Source organism: Coregonus clupeaformis, chromosome 24 (genome assembly GCF_020615455.1).
Source record: "Coregonus clupeaformis isolate EN_2021a chromosome 24, ASM2061545v1, whole genome shotgun sequence".
NCBI lineage: Eukaryota > Metazoa > Chordata > Actinopteri > Salmoniformes > Salmonidae > Coregonus > Coregonus clupeaformis.
The window spans coordinates 17753350-17768713 of record NC_059215.1 but is presented as its reverse complement, the minus strand read 5'-3'; the positions used below and the strand labels follow the sequence as shown (position 1 = coordinate 17768713).

General features: G+C 43.0%; 1 protein-coding gene and 1 long non-coding RNA gene across 3 annotated transcripts in view; one reads left to right on the top strand and one right to left on the bottom strand.

Moving 5' to 3' along the window:
* The window catches only part of LOC121537911 (retinoic acid receptor gamma-A), a 119548-nt gene that overhangs the window by 98807 nt on the left and 5377 nt on the right, over nt 1-15364 (bottom strand). The window lies entirely within an intron of this gene.
* On the top strand, nt 2253-3529 carry LOC123481839. Its single transcript, XR_006657386.1, has 2 exons — nt 2253-2361; nt 3192-3529. It is a non-coding gene; the product is annotated as an uncharacterized LOC123481839 (long non-coding RNA).

The following is a 15364-nucleotide window of genomic DNA, read 5'->3' as shown; positions in this document are numbered from 1 at the left end:
AGAAAGAGAGAGAAATAAATAGAGGGAGGCCCAATGGTTGCCTGCCTAAGTGATTATGCATATTCCTCCATTTCTAACTCTCTCCATCTTTCTTTTGCTTGAGTCAGCCCAATGTACCCATCTAGTTTATCAGCTCCAGCCTGTATACACCCTCATCCTCAGCCCCAGGTAAAGTAAAGCACACAAGTACTGTAGACAGTCTTGTCGCTGGAAGAGTGCCCTAAAGTCTCTACCTCTGAGCTTAGCGCCATGCACCCAGAGTGACTTTATGAGTGGTTGGTGTCAGCTGTTTGTTTTTGACACAGGACAGCCAAGGAATTCAGATAGACCTGCTTTTTTTTGGAACGGCTGAGGTTTGTGATTCAGGGGGAAACAGAGTAAAGACTGAGGAAAAATCTTGGTAATGAATTCAGGGCAGAAACAAAAGAGGAAAAATAAAGATCTGAGGCTGAACTGCTGAACTGAGCAGAATGCAGTACTGCACAGAGAGAAAGAGACAGAGACAGACAGACAGAGAGAGAGAGAGAGAGAGAGAGAGAGAGAGAGAGAGAGAGAGAGAGAGAGAGAGAGAGAGAGAGAGAGAGAGAGAGAGAGAGAGAGAGAGAGAGAGAGAGAGAGAGAGAGAGAGAGACAGGCACAGTGACAGTCTGGCCACTGAGGGGCACTAAGCGGTGGCTGCCTGCCCAGAAAACACAGAAATCTTTTCCATAATAGCACACATATAAAAAGGCACACACACTTACACACACTGCCCTCTCTCTCTCTCTCTCTCTCTCTCTCTCTCTCTCTCTCTCTCTCTCTCTCTCTCTCTCTCTCTCTCTCTCTCTCTCTCTCTCTCTCTCTCTCTCTCTCTCTCTCTCTCTCTCTCTCTCTCTCTCTCTCTCTCTCTCTCTCTCTCTCTCTCTCTCTCTCTCTCTCTCTCTCTCTCTCTCTCTCTCTCTCTCTCTCTCTCTCTCTCTCTCTCTCTCTCTCTCTCTCTCAACAGAGCCAGTTAATTACATTCTACATTCTACTCCACCACCAATTTAGAGTTCCATTAAAGTAAACTGTTCCACATGTGGAGGGAGAGAGACAGGCACGCAGGGAGACAGGGTAGCAGGCAGGGAGACGGACAGGCAGGGAGACAGGTAAGGAGGGAAGGAGGCAGGCAGGGAAACAGGCAGCAAGGCTCGGTTGGCCACGTTTCAGGAAGGAGCAACAGCCCCATAGGCTATAGGCACCAACCCCATACTGCCAACACAGCCTCCATACTGCCAACTCTCTCTCTCTCTCCTTCAGTTTCTAACCACCCCCCTCTCTAAACCCAACTCTTAACCAGCAACTCCAAATCCCATTGAACATGCCCTTGTCAATCCACTCCCTTCTTCCTCCTAAAACTACCCGTCTCCACCTGTCTAAAGCTAACCTAACCCATAGTCACCCAGCTACCTCCCTTCATTTAACATTTTCTACATTTTAGTCATTTAGCAGACGCTCTTATCCAGAGCGACCTACAGTTAGTGAATACAATTTTTTGGTTTTTTGGTTTTTGTTTTTTAAAATATGTTTTAATTTTTTTTTATACTGGCCCCCCATGGGAATCGAAACCACAACCCTGGCGTTGCAAACACCATGCTCTATCAACTGAGCTACATCCCTGCCGGCCATTCCCTCCCCTACCCTGGACAACGCTGGGCCAATTGTGCGCCGCCCATGAGTCTCCCGGTCGCGGCCGGCTGCGACAGAGCCTGGATTCGAACCAGGATCTCTAGTGGCACAGTTAGCACTGCAATGCAGTGCCTTCCTCTATAACAGTACCCATCCATCTCCCCCTCTCCTTTCACAGTGAGCCTAATGGGGGAAGAGGTCCAGACTGGAAAAACTAAAACTCCTACAAACACAGCCCCATAATAATGTGTGTGTGTGTGTGTGTGTGTGTGTGTGTGTGTGTGTGTGTGTGTGTGTGTGTGTGTGTGTGTGTGTGTGTGTGTGTGTGTGTGTGTGTGTGTGTGTTGTGTGCGTGCGTGCGTGCGTGGGGGACTTGGCCTGCTTGTGCCCCATATGAGTCTCTACCTCATGAACTCGGCCCCAGGGGGGACAGTGCCCCTGTGACAACAAGCTTGGACCCCCTTGTGGCCCCCCTAAAGTCTGAAATAATGATCACAGAATTAATTTTTGCGATCATGTTCTTTTTACATCCGTTATTAGACAGTGGCAAAGCGGAACACTAAAATAACCCAACACATTTTCTAGTGGGACTCCTTTAGACGGAACACAACAGGATCGTACCACAAGGATCTGCAAGTTTATTTTCTATTCTGAAGTTGAAAGATATTCGGCGCGAATAATATCGTTCAAGCAAAAAGAAGGAAATAAAGAGAGGTGAGCAAAATGTTTAATATGTTGTATTTGTAACATAGTTAACTATTAAATGCATTAAAGAAGTGTAACGTTAGATCAGCTAATGTTAACCTGGCCGTTTGTTACTTTCTTTGTGAATTAATTAATGAATTGGCTTGAATCCTGGGCTATGTATTCGTTTGCATTGTTTTTGGTTTAGTTTTGTAGCTAATTCTAACAGTCAGGCATAGAAAATGTATGGCAATGAGTGCTTTTACTTAAACCACACTCAGTAAACGCATTGTAACGTTAAAAGGTTAGACATGAAAGCTAGCTACCTAGCAAGTCAGTTATTTTCAGTAAATGAATTAATAAGCTTGGTCCCCATTGCTTTTGCTCTATAGTTCTCACCAAAATGAAGAGAAAAAATGACAATGTCCTTCTTCCAAAGAAAAGACAAGGCAGACAGTCAGACAGAGCCTGAGGGTTCAGGTGTGGAGAGAGCAGGAAGACTTGTCCATTGGAGAGACTGAGAGTGAATGCATAGTAGAGCAGGAAAGTGAGACAGATGGAGATACTGAGGCTGAGGGGGACATAGAGGCTGAGAGTGAGACACCAACAGAGGAGCCATGTGCGTCCACAAGCAGTGGACCATCAGGTTTGTGATGTTGAATAAATCTGTGGTTACTTGTAAAGCAGTGCAATTAGTCAGTTTATATGGTGTATAGAAATGTGTCGGTTTAGGATTTAAATGATCTCATTTCACATGCTATTGGGCTTGTGATATAGATATCAAGTTGTCTGATGGCTATGGTATGTGTCTAAAATTACCCAAATAGATATTTTTAATTATAGTTTTTTTTCTTCGACAGATATCAGCGAATACAGGGAGGAGCCAGTGATGAACATGGACCCAATAACTCTGATGGAGGACAGGAGGAGGAGCTTCAAGGCGGCCTGGTACAACCCCTGGCTTGAATATTCAAACAAATCAGACTGTGTTTTGTTACGCCTGTCTCAGAGACTGTTTTTGATTCAAAATTGGGTTTTAACAACTGGAAGAAGGCAACTTACAAAGAGGGGGGATTTACAATTCACGCAAGGTCTGAGCGGCACAAACAAGCAATGATTGCATGGTGTCACGGACGTTGAAGGACGGGTCAGACCAAGGCGCAGCGTGAAATGCATACATGTTTATTAACAAAATAAACACACGAACAAAACGTGAAGTCCTCAGGCTGAAACACGGAACAAGATCCCACAATAACTGATTGCCAACAGGCTACTTAAGTATGATCCCCAATCAGAGACAACGAGCGACAGCTGCCTCTGATTGGGAATCACACCCGGCCAAAGATAGAAACACACAACCTAGAATGAGAACATAGAACTCCACACCCTGACTCAACATACTAGAGTCCCATAAGTCAAGGCGTGACACATGGAGAGACTATCAGAAAGCTGTAAAAAGTAATGCAACACTGGTAAATGCCCTAAACAAGGAACACAACAAACAGGTTCAAGAAAATCGGGACTATATTAAAACAATAGGAGAAGTACTACCACTTACAGCCACACAAAACATTGCACAAAGAGGACACGATGAGTCTGCAGAGTCTGATAATAAAGGGAACTTGATGGCAATCCTACAAACAATAGCTAAGCTTGACACAACTGTGAAAAAAAGGTTGACTTCCATTCCTAATGCAAAAAAATACACAAGCAAAGTGATTCAGAATGAGGTTCTGAGTTGTTTGGCAGACATGGTTCCAACAGAGATGACAGAAGAAGTGACAGACAGTGAGGTCTTTAGCATTCTCCACTTTGAATCGGCTGATCCACTAGATGCAGCAGGGCTTACTGACAAAATCATACATATATTCGAAAGTCATGGTCTTGAATACAAAAACAACCTAGTAGGCAAAGCATATGACAGTGCTTCAGTTATGAGTGGCAGCATTCAGGCGTCCAGGCACGCATTAAAGAACAAGCAAAGCATGCCTTTTACATCCACTGCAGTGCACACTTGGGGCATGAGCTACATCAGTTCAGAAGAATTTAACAAAGGAAAATCCAGAGTGGCATGCAGAGACCCTCCAGTGTAGTAGAGCTAGCATTAATCATTGAGCCTTATAAAGAAGTTTTCTTTGAGTTCTTTAAACTGTGCAAAATAGCTGTTTCAATCCCTGTTAGTACCGCTTCTTGTGAACAGAGTTTTTCTGCACCAAAGCTGGTGAAAACGTATCTTAGGTCCACAATGTCAGATGAGAGATTAAGCAATTTAGGTGTATTGAGTCAAGGAGGGCAAAGGCCTTGAATCTAGATGAATTTGCTGATCTTTTTGCAAGAAACCACAAAAAACGTAGAATACAGTTGATGTAACTGATACTGAATATGTAATGGAAATGTAACAATGTAATGTAATGCAAATAATAAATAGTTGAATGATTATAAACATGGTCATTTGTCTATTAATGTCTGCAATGCAGTGAAGAAAACGACATGACAACAATAATGTCTAATGTAACTGGCCCCTCTAACAGTACAACTCCCCCCCCCAGTTGAAATGGTCTAGAACCGCCACTGGTGTTCAGACCATCAGAGCTGGGAGAGGAGAAAGAGTTGATGGAGGATTGTTAAAGCACAGCACAGGGTGTACATACACAGATACCAGGGCCAGGCATGTGCTGCATATTATCCCAGAGGATATTATCCAGAATCTCCCATAAGTGTTCAATTGGGTTGAGATCTGGTGACTGAGACACAAACACACACACACATCATTCAACCCCCCTATGCTGCTTTGAGACAGCTCTTTCAAAGTCAGTGAGATCTTCTAGCCATGGTAGCCAAAATAATAGGCAACTGGGCATTTTTATACATGACCCTAAGCATAATGAGATGTTAATTGCTTAATTAACTCAGGAACCACACCTGTGTGAAGGCACCTCATTTACTTGTGTTTCCTTTATTTTGGCAGTTACCTGTATCTCAACACCTGCCTGTCACTACCTTGGCTTATGTCAAAACAAAAGGCAGTAGACAAATAAAGAAAGAGGGAATATTAGAAGGAATAAAAGAAATAAAATAATAGAAATCCAGAATGAAAGAGAAAGAATACGAACAAAACACTCCACCAGACTGGAGCGAACGTTTACAGAGCAACCCAGTGAAAATGGATCCTTCTCCCCTCTCTTTCCCCAAACACAATAATGAATTAATAAAATACTTGTCGGCAGCGTCTTTTAATGAGTCACATCAGCCGGGCAGCTTTTTACAGACCAGCCATTTGTGTTTTTATGTTGGGGCCTTATGCCCGCATCCAGTGGTAGGCTGGGCCCGCTTGGCGTGGAACAGAGTGGCGGTTTGGGGCTATAAGGGATGATGGAGAATTCGGGGTGACCTCATCCATCCCCTTCAGCCCTGGCCCAAAAGGGCACTGAGGACCTCTCCACTTCCCCTGAGCCTGGGGGGCACAGAGGAGGCCGAGGCAGGGACAGACGCTGGGAGGGAGGGAGGGCTGGGAGGGAGGGAGGGCAGGGCTGGGAGGGAGGGAGGGAGGGCAGGGCAGGGAGGGAGGGAGGTTGGGATGGAGGAAGCTGGGTAGCACACAGCAGACAGACAGTTAAGGAGACAGGCAGACAGAAATTGACAGACAGACAGGCAGGCAGAAAGACAGACAGACAGACAGACAGACAGGCAGGCAAAGACAGACAGGCAGAGACAGACAGGCAGAAAGACAGACAGACAGGCAGGCAGTTCCACAGCCAGCTATGATGGGTGGGATTATTACCAGATCAGGGACTTTCCATCTTTGTGTGGGAGGTGCACTACTGGATCATTTTACTTTCTTTCTGTACATTCTGGAAATACCTCTCAACACTTCATTACACTTAATGAGACTGATTGATTGATTGGTTTTGATTTGACATCCACAGAAACGCCACACACGTACAGTGCCTTGCAAAAGTATTCATCCCCCTTGCCATTTTTCCTATTTTGTTGCATTACAACCTGACATTTAAATTGATTTTTATTTGGATTTTATGTAATGGACATACACAAAATAGTCCAAATTGGTGAAGTGAAATGAAAAAAATTACTTGTTTCAAAAAATTATATAAAATAAATAACGGAAAAGTTGTATTCACATATGTATTCACCCCCTTTGCTATGAAGCCCCTAAATAAGATCTGGTGCAACCAATTACCTTCAGAAGTCACATAATTAGTTAAATAAAATCCACCTGTGTGCAATCTAAGTGTCACATGATCTGTCACATGATCTCAGTATATATACACCTGTTCTGAAAGGCCCCAGAGTCTGCAACACCACTAAGCAAGGGGCACCACCAAGCAAGCGGCACCATGAAGACCAAGGAGCTCTCCAAACAGGTCAGGGACAAAGTTGTGGATCAGTGTTGGGTTATAAAAACATATCCGAAACTTTGAACATCCCACGGAGCACCATTAAATCCATTATAAAAAAATGGAAAGAATATGCCACCACAACAAACCTGCCACGAGAGGGCCGCCCACCAAAACTCACGGACCAGGCAAGGAGGGCAATAATCAGAGAGGCAACAAAGAGACCAAAGATAACCCTGAAGGAGCTGCAAAGCTCCACAGCGGAGATTGGAGTATCTGTCCATAGGACCACTTTAAGCCGTACACTCCACAGAGCTGGGCTTTACGGAAGAGTGGCCAGAAAAAAAGCCATTGCTTAAAGAAAAAAATAAGCAAACACGTTGGGTGTTCGCCAAAAGGCATGTGGGAGACTCCCCAAACATATGGAAGAAGGTACTCTGTTCAGATGAGACTAAAATTGAGCTTTTTGGCCATGAAGGAAAATGCTATGTCTGGCGCAAACCCAACACCTCTCATCACCCCGAGAACACCATCCCCACAGTGAAGCATGGTGGTGGCAGCATCATGCTGTGGGGATGTTCTTCCATCGGCAGAGACTGGGAAACTGGTCAGAATTGAAGGAATGATGGATGGCGCTAAATACAGGGACATTCTTGAGGGAAACCTGTTTCAGTCTTCCAGAGATTTGAGACTGGGACGGAGGTTCACCTTCCAGCGGGACAATGACCCTAAGCATACTGCTAAAGCAACACTCAAGTGGTTTAAGGGGAAACATTTAAATGTCTTGGAATGGCCTAGTCAAAGCCCAGACCTCAATCCAATTGAGAATCTGTGGTATGACTTAAAGATTGCTGTACACCAGCGTAACCCATCCAACTTGAAGGAGCTGGAGCAGTTTTGCCTTGAAGAATGGGCAAAAATCCCAGTGGCTAGATGTGCCAAGCTTATAGAGAAATACCCAAAGAGACTTGCAGCTGTAATTGCTGCAAAAGGTTGCTCTACAAGGTATTGACTTTGGGGGGGGAGGGGGGTGAATAGTTATGCACGCTCAAGTTTTCTGTTTTTTTGTCTTAATTCTTGTTTGTTTCACAATAAAAAATAGTTTGCATCTTCAAAGTGTTAGGCATGTTGTGTAAATCAAATGATACAAACCCCCCAAAAATCAATTTTAATTCCAGGTTGTAAGGCAACAAAATAGGAAAAATGCCAAGGGGGGTGAATCCTTTCGCAAGCCACTGTATGAAATTAAATTAATCTAGGCTAGGTTACGATGAGGCAAGAAGGATAGAGAGAGAGAGGGAGGGAGTTACTCTGTGTTGGTGAATAGTGTTGGTTTCAGCAGTGAGGTGGGAGAGAGGGAGGAAGGGAAAGTGAGGGAGTGAGAAAAAGAAAGAAAGAGAGAAAGAGAGTAAATTGTTCCCACAGATCTAATATCCGTCAATTAAAGGGTATCAAATCCTCTGTGAACAAAACAACAATTGTGTCTTAACCGATGCATTGGAACCCCTCTAGCGTTGACTGCTGCAGTGAAACATAACAAATAAATCAAAGCATCTCAGGAAGCCATACTGCACCTCACAACCCAACCAGTGGTTTCTACTCAACAGATAGAAACCAAACCACTGCTAGTGATTTGACAGCTTATCTACAGGTAACTGCCAAAATAAAGGAAACATCAATATAACGCGTTGGGCCACCACGAGCCGCCAGAACAGCTTTAATGCAAACGCTGTCTCAGGTGCCGCTCCAGAATCTCTCATAACTGTTCATTTGGGTTGAGATCTGGTGACTGAGACACACAAACACACACACACACACATACACCCTTTAAATGCCCTATGCTCCTTTGAGACCCGTCTTTCAAAGTCCATGAGATCTCTTCTTCTAGCCATGGTAGCCAAAATAATGGGCAGCTGGGCATTTTTATACATGACCCTAAGCATGATGGGCTGTTAATGCTTATTTAACTCAGGAACCACGCCTGTGTGGAAGCATCTGCTTTATATATACTTTGTATCCCTCATTTACTAAAGTGTTTCCTTTATTTTGGCAGTTACCTGTATGTGTATGTGCAGGGTACCTGCATTTTTCCAGTATGAAAAATGTATGCACTCACTAACTGTAAGTCGCTCCGGATAAGAGCGTCTGCTAAATGACTTAAATGTAAATGTACCTTAGCTGGAACTATTGTATATTTCTATTGTCATTCAACCAACACATTTGCTGCCCTGTCATACCCTGCTCTGTGTAGTAACATATTGGAAGTGTGTTGTTGTGTATTTTTATTGCCATTCAACTGAAACAGTTACAACAGAACGTAGCTTGTATTTAAACCAAGTTGTTCTGTTTGTCATTCAAGAAAACCAACCTCTCAGCCGGTATTCATTTTCTGACAGAAGTTCGTGAAAAAATTTGAATGTTTACAATTCATCCTGAATTCACCCTGACTAGGGCCATTTTTCATTTACCACAGAGAAATAAAATTATTTGAGAAAAGGCTTGTTAGATAAAAGGCTTGTTGGAACTTAACTTCAATGGGCAGACTGTAGGCATGTCAAAACCCTTTACCTGAGGGAGTTTTGATATCTCTACTTCACAGCCTCCAGTTAGGTGAACGCAGCCAATATCTACCATGCATGTACAGAGGCAATGAATGCTTGGCACCATCATCAAATCACTTCTCTGATTTATTTTCTATCACAGACTTGCCTACTCCTGTCTGTTGTTACCAATGGTGCGTCTTTTTGCATAATAAATCCCAAATGTAAACTATGTCTGAGTTACAGCAACTATTATAATTATAATGCAAGGGCAACATTGTGAAGTACATGTGAACCTGAGGCTGAAGCTTAGGTCATGGGTCATGGGTAATTGGTCATGGGGTCATTGGTCATGGTTAGGATCACACATACAGCGGGGCACTCCTAAAGGATCACCAAGCGGCAACGCTGGTTGAAATTACGTAATTATAACCAGTTTACAACAATCATATTACAACTAGGTGCAACTGATTGACACAACATGTTGTTAACTGGTTATAAGGATGTTATTAACATCAAGTTTTGAGTTGAGTTTTCAACAACAACAAAAGTCCTGCTGGGCAGTAACCAAACCTAGTCAACGTATTCTGTTTTTCAAAGGTATGCATGGAACGTTTATCTCTAGAATTTATCTCTAAAACTTTCTAATCATAATTTTCTAAACCACTTTAAGGATATTTTACATATGGATAAATATCTATCTAACAGAGGTTTTATAAACCAAACCAAAAAGATCATAATCAAAAGTAGCAAAAAAATAGAACATGTATGAATGAACTTCATAGCCATTGATTTATACCATGGGGGAGTTTATAAACTGGGTCGTTCGAGCCCTGAATGCTGATTGGCTGACAGCCGTGGTATATCAGTCCATATATCACTGGTATAACAAAACATTAATTTTTACTGTTCTAATTACATTGGTAACCAGTTTATAATAGCAATAAGGCACCTCGGTGGTTTGTGATATATGGCCAATATACCATGGCTAAGGGCTGTGTCCAGGCACTCCGCGTTGCGTCGTGCGTAAGAACATCCCTTAACCTTGGTATATTGGCCATATAACACACCCCCTCGGGCCTTATTGCTTAAATAACGCACGCGCTAGAATGCCCTTCAAGCCAATCAGAAACTAGTATTCAACAATGCCATGGTATAAGAGAGTGTAACATGATCTTGTAGTGGGGAAAGTCTTGGCTGGGTGTGAAATAGATATGGTAAACACAGTTAATAAGAAGAGATCAAACTTGACAGCTCAGAGTCCCATCCCTATACAGCAGCTTGTTACGGGCACCTAGACATTACCCTGACAGACTGACAGCTGATCCACCCACTGCCTCCATACTGTCATTACATTCCATCATGTCAAACTAGCTTGACGTGGGTTCTTCTACAAGCCTGGCAACACAGATGCATATTTTGAGTTCCCATGTGAAAAACGTTTTTCGTTCTATTTTGGTGGATGGAACATATTGTGTTGACTGTGCGGACACTGGCAGGAAAATAATATGGACTGTGACTGTGATGAAGTCATTCTGACACCTCCTTTCCATGATGTTGTGGGACAGTCAGAGAGGAGAGAAGGCTGTGGAGTCAGAGCTGCTTAACATTTAGGCATTAAGGGGTTCAAGAAAGCACTAAAGAGAACACAACACTAGGATATGGCAAAGAGGTGGAACAGAGAGGTGGAAGAGAGTAGAAACATATAGACTCTTTGAGAGAGAGGGAGAGATAGAGAGAGAGACAGAGAGAGCGAGAGAGAGGCTGACAGAGACATAGAGAGGGAGAGATAGAGAGAGAGACAGAGAGAGCGAGAGAGAGGCTGACAGAGACATAGAGAGAGAGAGAGAAAGAGAGAGAGACAGAGACAGAGAGAAAGAGAGAGTCCCATGCCAATAAAGCCCTTCAATTGAAATTGAAATTGAATAGAAATTGAAATTGAGAGAGAGCGAGCGCGAGAGAGGCTGAGATATGAATATGTAAAAGGATATAAGAAGTTAATCGTTACTATTTCAATCTCTAGAGAAAAATGTAGGACTACCACTACCAGTGTAATGTAGTAATTACTGAAGAGGTAATTAGTATATAAAGTGAACAGAGTTGGAGTGAATAAGCTGCTGTGAGTGTGTAGGTGCTGGGTTTAAAGCATGGATAACAATCTGTTGCATTGCAGTTTACAGCATTGATTGGTTTAATGTTCCATGCTTTTATTGTTATTTTCAATTATAGTTTGCAGATAGCCATTTTCTGCTCAGTTGAGAGGGATGACAATCTGCTTCTGGGAGAAAAGTTATGCATAATGGCTGTGTGTCAGCATCTCTGTTTTAGCCCCAGGAATCTATGCAACACTCAGGCAAGCACACACACATTTGTAAGTGTGCCACGCACGCACGGATACACGGACGCACGGACACACGGACGCACGGACACACACACCCACAGCTGTACAGGTAAGTGTAAAAAGTATTGTTTCAGAGGGGACCAGAGCCAGGAATGGAAGTGTATAGCTAGTATATCCACACATAATCAAAGCGGCACACCTGCAAAAATAGACACAGGAAATCGTGAGCCAATAGTTTCCCTTTTAATTATAGTGTAGTTATGAGGAGAGGAGCCCCCTTGTTCCCCTAAAACCACCTGTCTACCCCCTCCTAAAACCACCTGTCTAACCCCTCCTAAAACCACCTGTCTACCCCCTCCTAAAACCACCTGTCTACCCCCTCCTAACCCCCCCTAAAACCACCTGTCTACCCCTCCTAACCCCTCCTAAAACCACCTGTTTACCCCCTCCTAACCCCTCCTAAAACCACCTGTCTATTCCCTCCTAACCCCCTCTAAAACCACCTGTCTACCCCCTCCTAACCCCTCCTAAAACCACCTGTCTACCCCCTCCTAACCCCTCCTAAAACCACCTGTCTATCCCCTTCCTACTTTTACATTTGCCAATCGTAAAAGAAAGATAGAAAAATGGTGCTGTGTGTTGACATGGTAGGCCTACTGCAATAGAAAATGTATAGGAAAACTAGCTTCATGTGGAAGTGTCTCTGTCTCAATCCGTCTCTCCAAAGAAACATACACAGTACATTACCCCAAGTCGGAGCAACGCTGTGCTGAGAGACAGAGCAGAGGGGTGTTACTCTAACTGACTCAGTGAGGACTTATTGATGATTTCTAGTGTTTTCCAGATGACCAGATGTCATTGACTGACTCCAAGTCAAGTACACTATACAAGGAGCCCTGGTCAAAAGTAGTGCACTATATAGGGAACAGGGTGCCATTTTGGACTCAATCTTAGTGATAATTTCAGATGTCTTTCCAGATGGCCAGATGGGACTGACTGACTGACTAACTGACTGACTTAGAGAAAGAGAGAGACGCCAGAAGTGCCACAGATGCAACACACACACACACATGCACGCACATGCGCGCACGCACACACATGCATACACGCACACACACAAACACACACACACACAGACACACACAGGTGCAATGCCAAGACCAAGGCACTGAAAGGGGCAGTGGACTGACCTGTGATTATTCAGCCACACACACACAGACACAGATACAGACACAGACACACACACACACACAGTTTGGAATAGACACACGGTTAAGAAAAACATGATGGGCTAAAAAGATAACATGGACTCTATCTAAACAGTCTGATCCCTCTCTGAGATGTTCAAATCATGTAGCACTAAATGTACTGTCGCTGTAGCATCGTATCTGTTCATTACCGTGGTGCTGCCTGCCTGCTGCTGCCGCGGTAACAAGCTAGGTTCAGAACAAAAAATATATTAAGGAAAAAAAAAATATATATATATATATATATATATATATATATATATATATACACACACTTCCGGTCAAAAGTTTTAGAACAACTACTCATTCAAGGATTTTTCTTTATTTTTACTATTGTCTACATTGTAGAATAATAGTGAAGACATCAAAACTATGAAATAACACATGGAATCATGTAGTAACCAAAGAAGTGTTAAACAAATCAAATTATATTTTATATTTGAGATTCTTCAAATAGCCACCCTTTGCCTTGATGACAGCTTTGCACACTCTTGGCATTCTCTCAACCAGCTTCATGAGGTAGTCACCTGGAATGCATTTCAATTAACAGGTGTGCCTTGTTAAAAGTTAATTTGTGGAATTTCTTTCCTTCTTACTGCGTTTGAGCCAATCAGTTGTGTTGTGACAAGGTAGGGGGGTATACAGAAGACAGCCCTATTTTTCCATATTATGGCAAGAACAGCTCAAATAAGCAAAGAGAAATGACAGTCCATCATTACTTTAAGACATGAAGGTCAATCAATACGGAACATTTCAAGAACTTTGAAAGTTTCTTCAAGTGCAGTCGCAAAAACCATCAAGCGCTATGATGAAACTGCCTCTCATGAGGACCGCCACAGGAATGGAAGACCCAGAGCTACCTCTGCTGCAGAGGATAAGTTCATTAGAGTTACCAGCCTCAGAAATTGCAGCCCAAATAAATGCTTCACAGAGTTCAAGTAACAGACACATCTCAACATAAACTGTTCAGAGGAGACTGCGTGAATCAGGCCTTCATGGTCGAATTGCTGCAAAGAAACCACTACTAAAGGACACCAATAAGAAGACAAGACTTGCTTGGGCCAAGAAACACGAGCAATGGACATTAGACCGGTGGAAATGTGTCCTTTGGTCTGGAGTCCAAATTGGAGACTTTTGGTTCCAACCGCCGTGTCTTTGTGAGACGATGTGTGGGTGAACGGATGATCTCTGCATGTGTATTTCCCACCGTAAAGCATGGAGGAGGAGGTGTTATGGTGTGGGGGTGCTTTGCTGGTGACACAGTCTGTGATTAATTTAGAATTCAAGGCACACTTAACCAGCATAGCTACCACAGCATTCTGCAGCAATACCGCAGAGTGAAGGAAAAGCAGCCAACAAGTGCTCAGCATACAGTGGCTTGCGAAAGTATTCACCCCCCTTGGCATTTTTCCTATTTTGTTGCCATACAACCTGGAATTAAAATGGATTTTTTGGGTGTTTGTTTCATTTGATTTACACAACATGCCTACCACTTTGAAGATGCTAAATATTTATTATTGTGAAACAAACAAGAAATAAGACAAAAATCAGAACTTGAGCGTGCATAACTATTTTTAGGGGGTAGACCAGCTTAATATTGCAGATAGATTGTAACTTCCATCAATGTAATTGTCTGCATCACTTCCAATCCCCCATGTTTTTTTTTATATATATATACAGTTGAAGTCGGAAGTTTACATACATCTTAGCCAAATACATTTAAACTCAGTTTTTCACAATTCCTGACATTTAATCCTCGTAAAAATGTCCTGTCTTAGGTCAGTTAGGATCACCACTGTATTTTAAGAATGTGAAATGTCAGAATAATAGTAGAGAGAATAATTTATTTCATATTTTATTTCTTTCATCACATTCCCAGTGGGTCAGAAGTTTACATACACTCAATTACTATTTGGTAGCATTGCCTTTAAATTGTTTAACTTGGGTCAAACGTTTCGGGTAGCCTTCCACAAGCTTACCACAATAAGTTAGGTGAATTTTGGCCCATTCCTCCTGACAGAGCTGGTGTAACTGAGTCAGGTTTGTAGGCCTCCTTGCTCGCACACCCCTTTTCAGTTCTGCCCACACATTTTCTATAGGATTGAGGTCAGGGCTTTGTGATGGCCACTCCAATACCTTGACTTTGTTGTCCTTAAGCCATTTTGCCACAACTTTGGAAGTATGCTTGGGGTCATTGTCCATTTGGAAGACCCATTTGCGACCAAGCTTTAACTTCCTGACTGATGTCTTGAGATGTTGCTTCAATATATCCACATAATTTTCCTTCCTCAAGATGCCATCTATTTTGTGAAGTGCACCAGTCCCTCTTGCAGCAAAGCACCCACACTGCATGATGCTGCCACCCCCGTGCTTCACGGCTTGCAAGCCTTCCCTTTTTTCCTCCAAACATAACGATGGTCATTATGGCCAAACAGTTATATTTTTGTTTCATCAGACCAGAGGACATTTCTCCAAAAAGTACGATCTTTGTCCCCATGTGCAGTTGCAAACCATAGTCTGGATTTATTTTTTATGGCGGTTTTGGAGCAG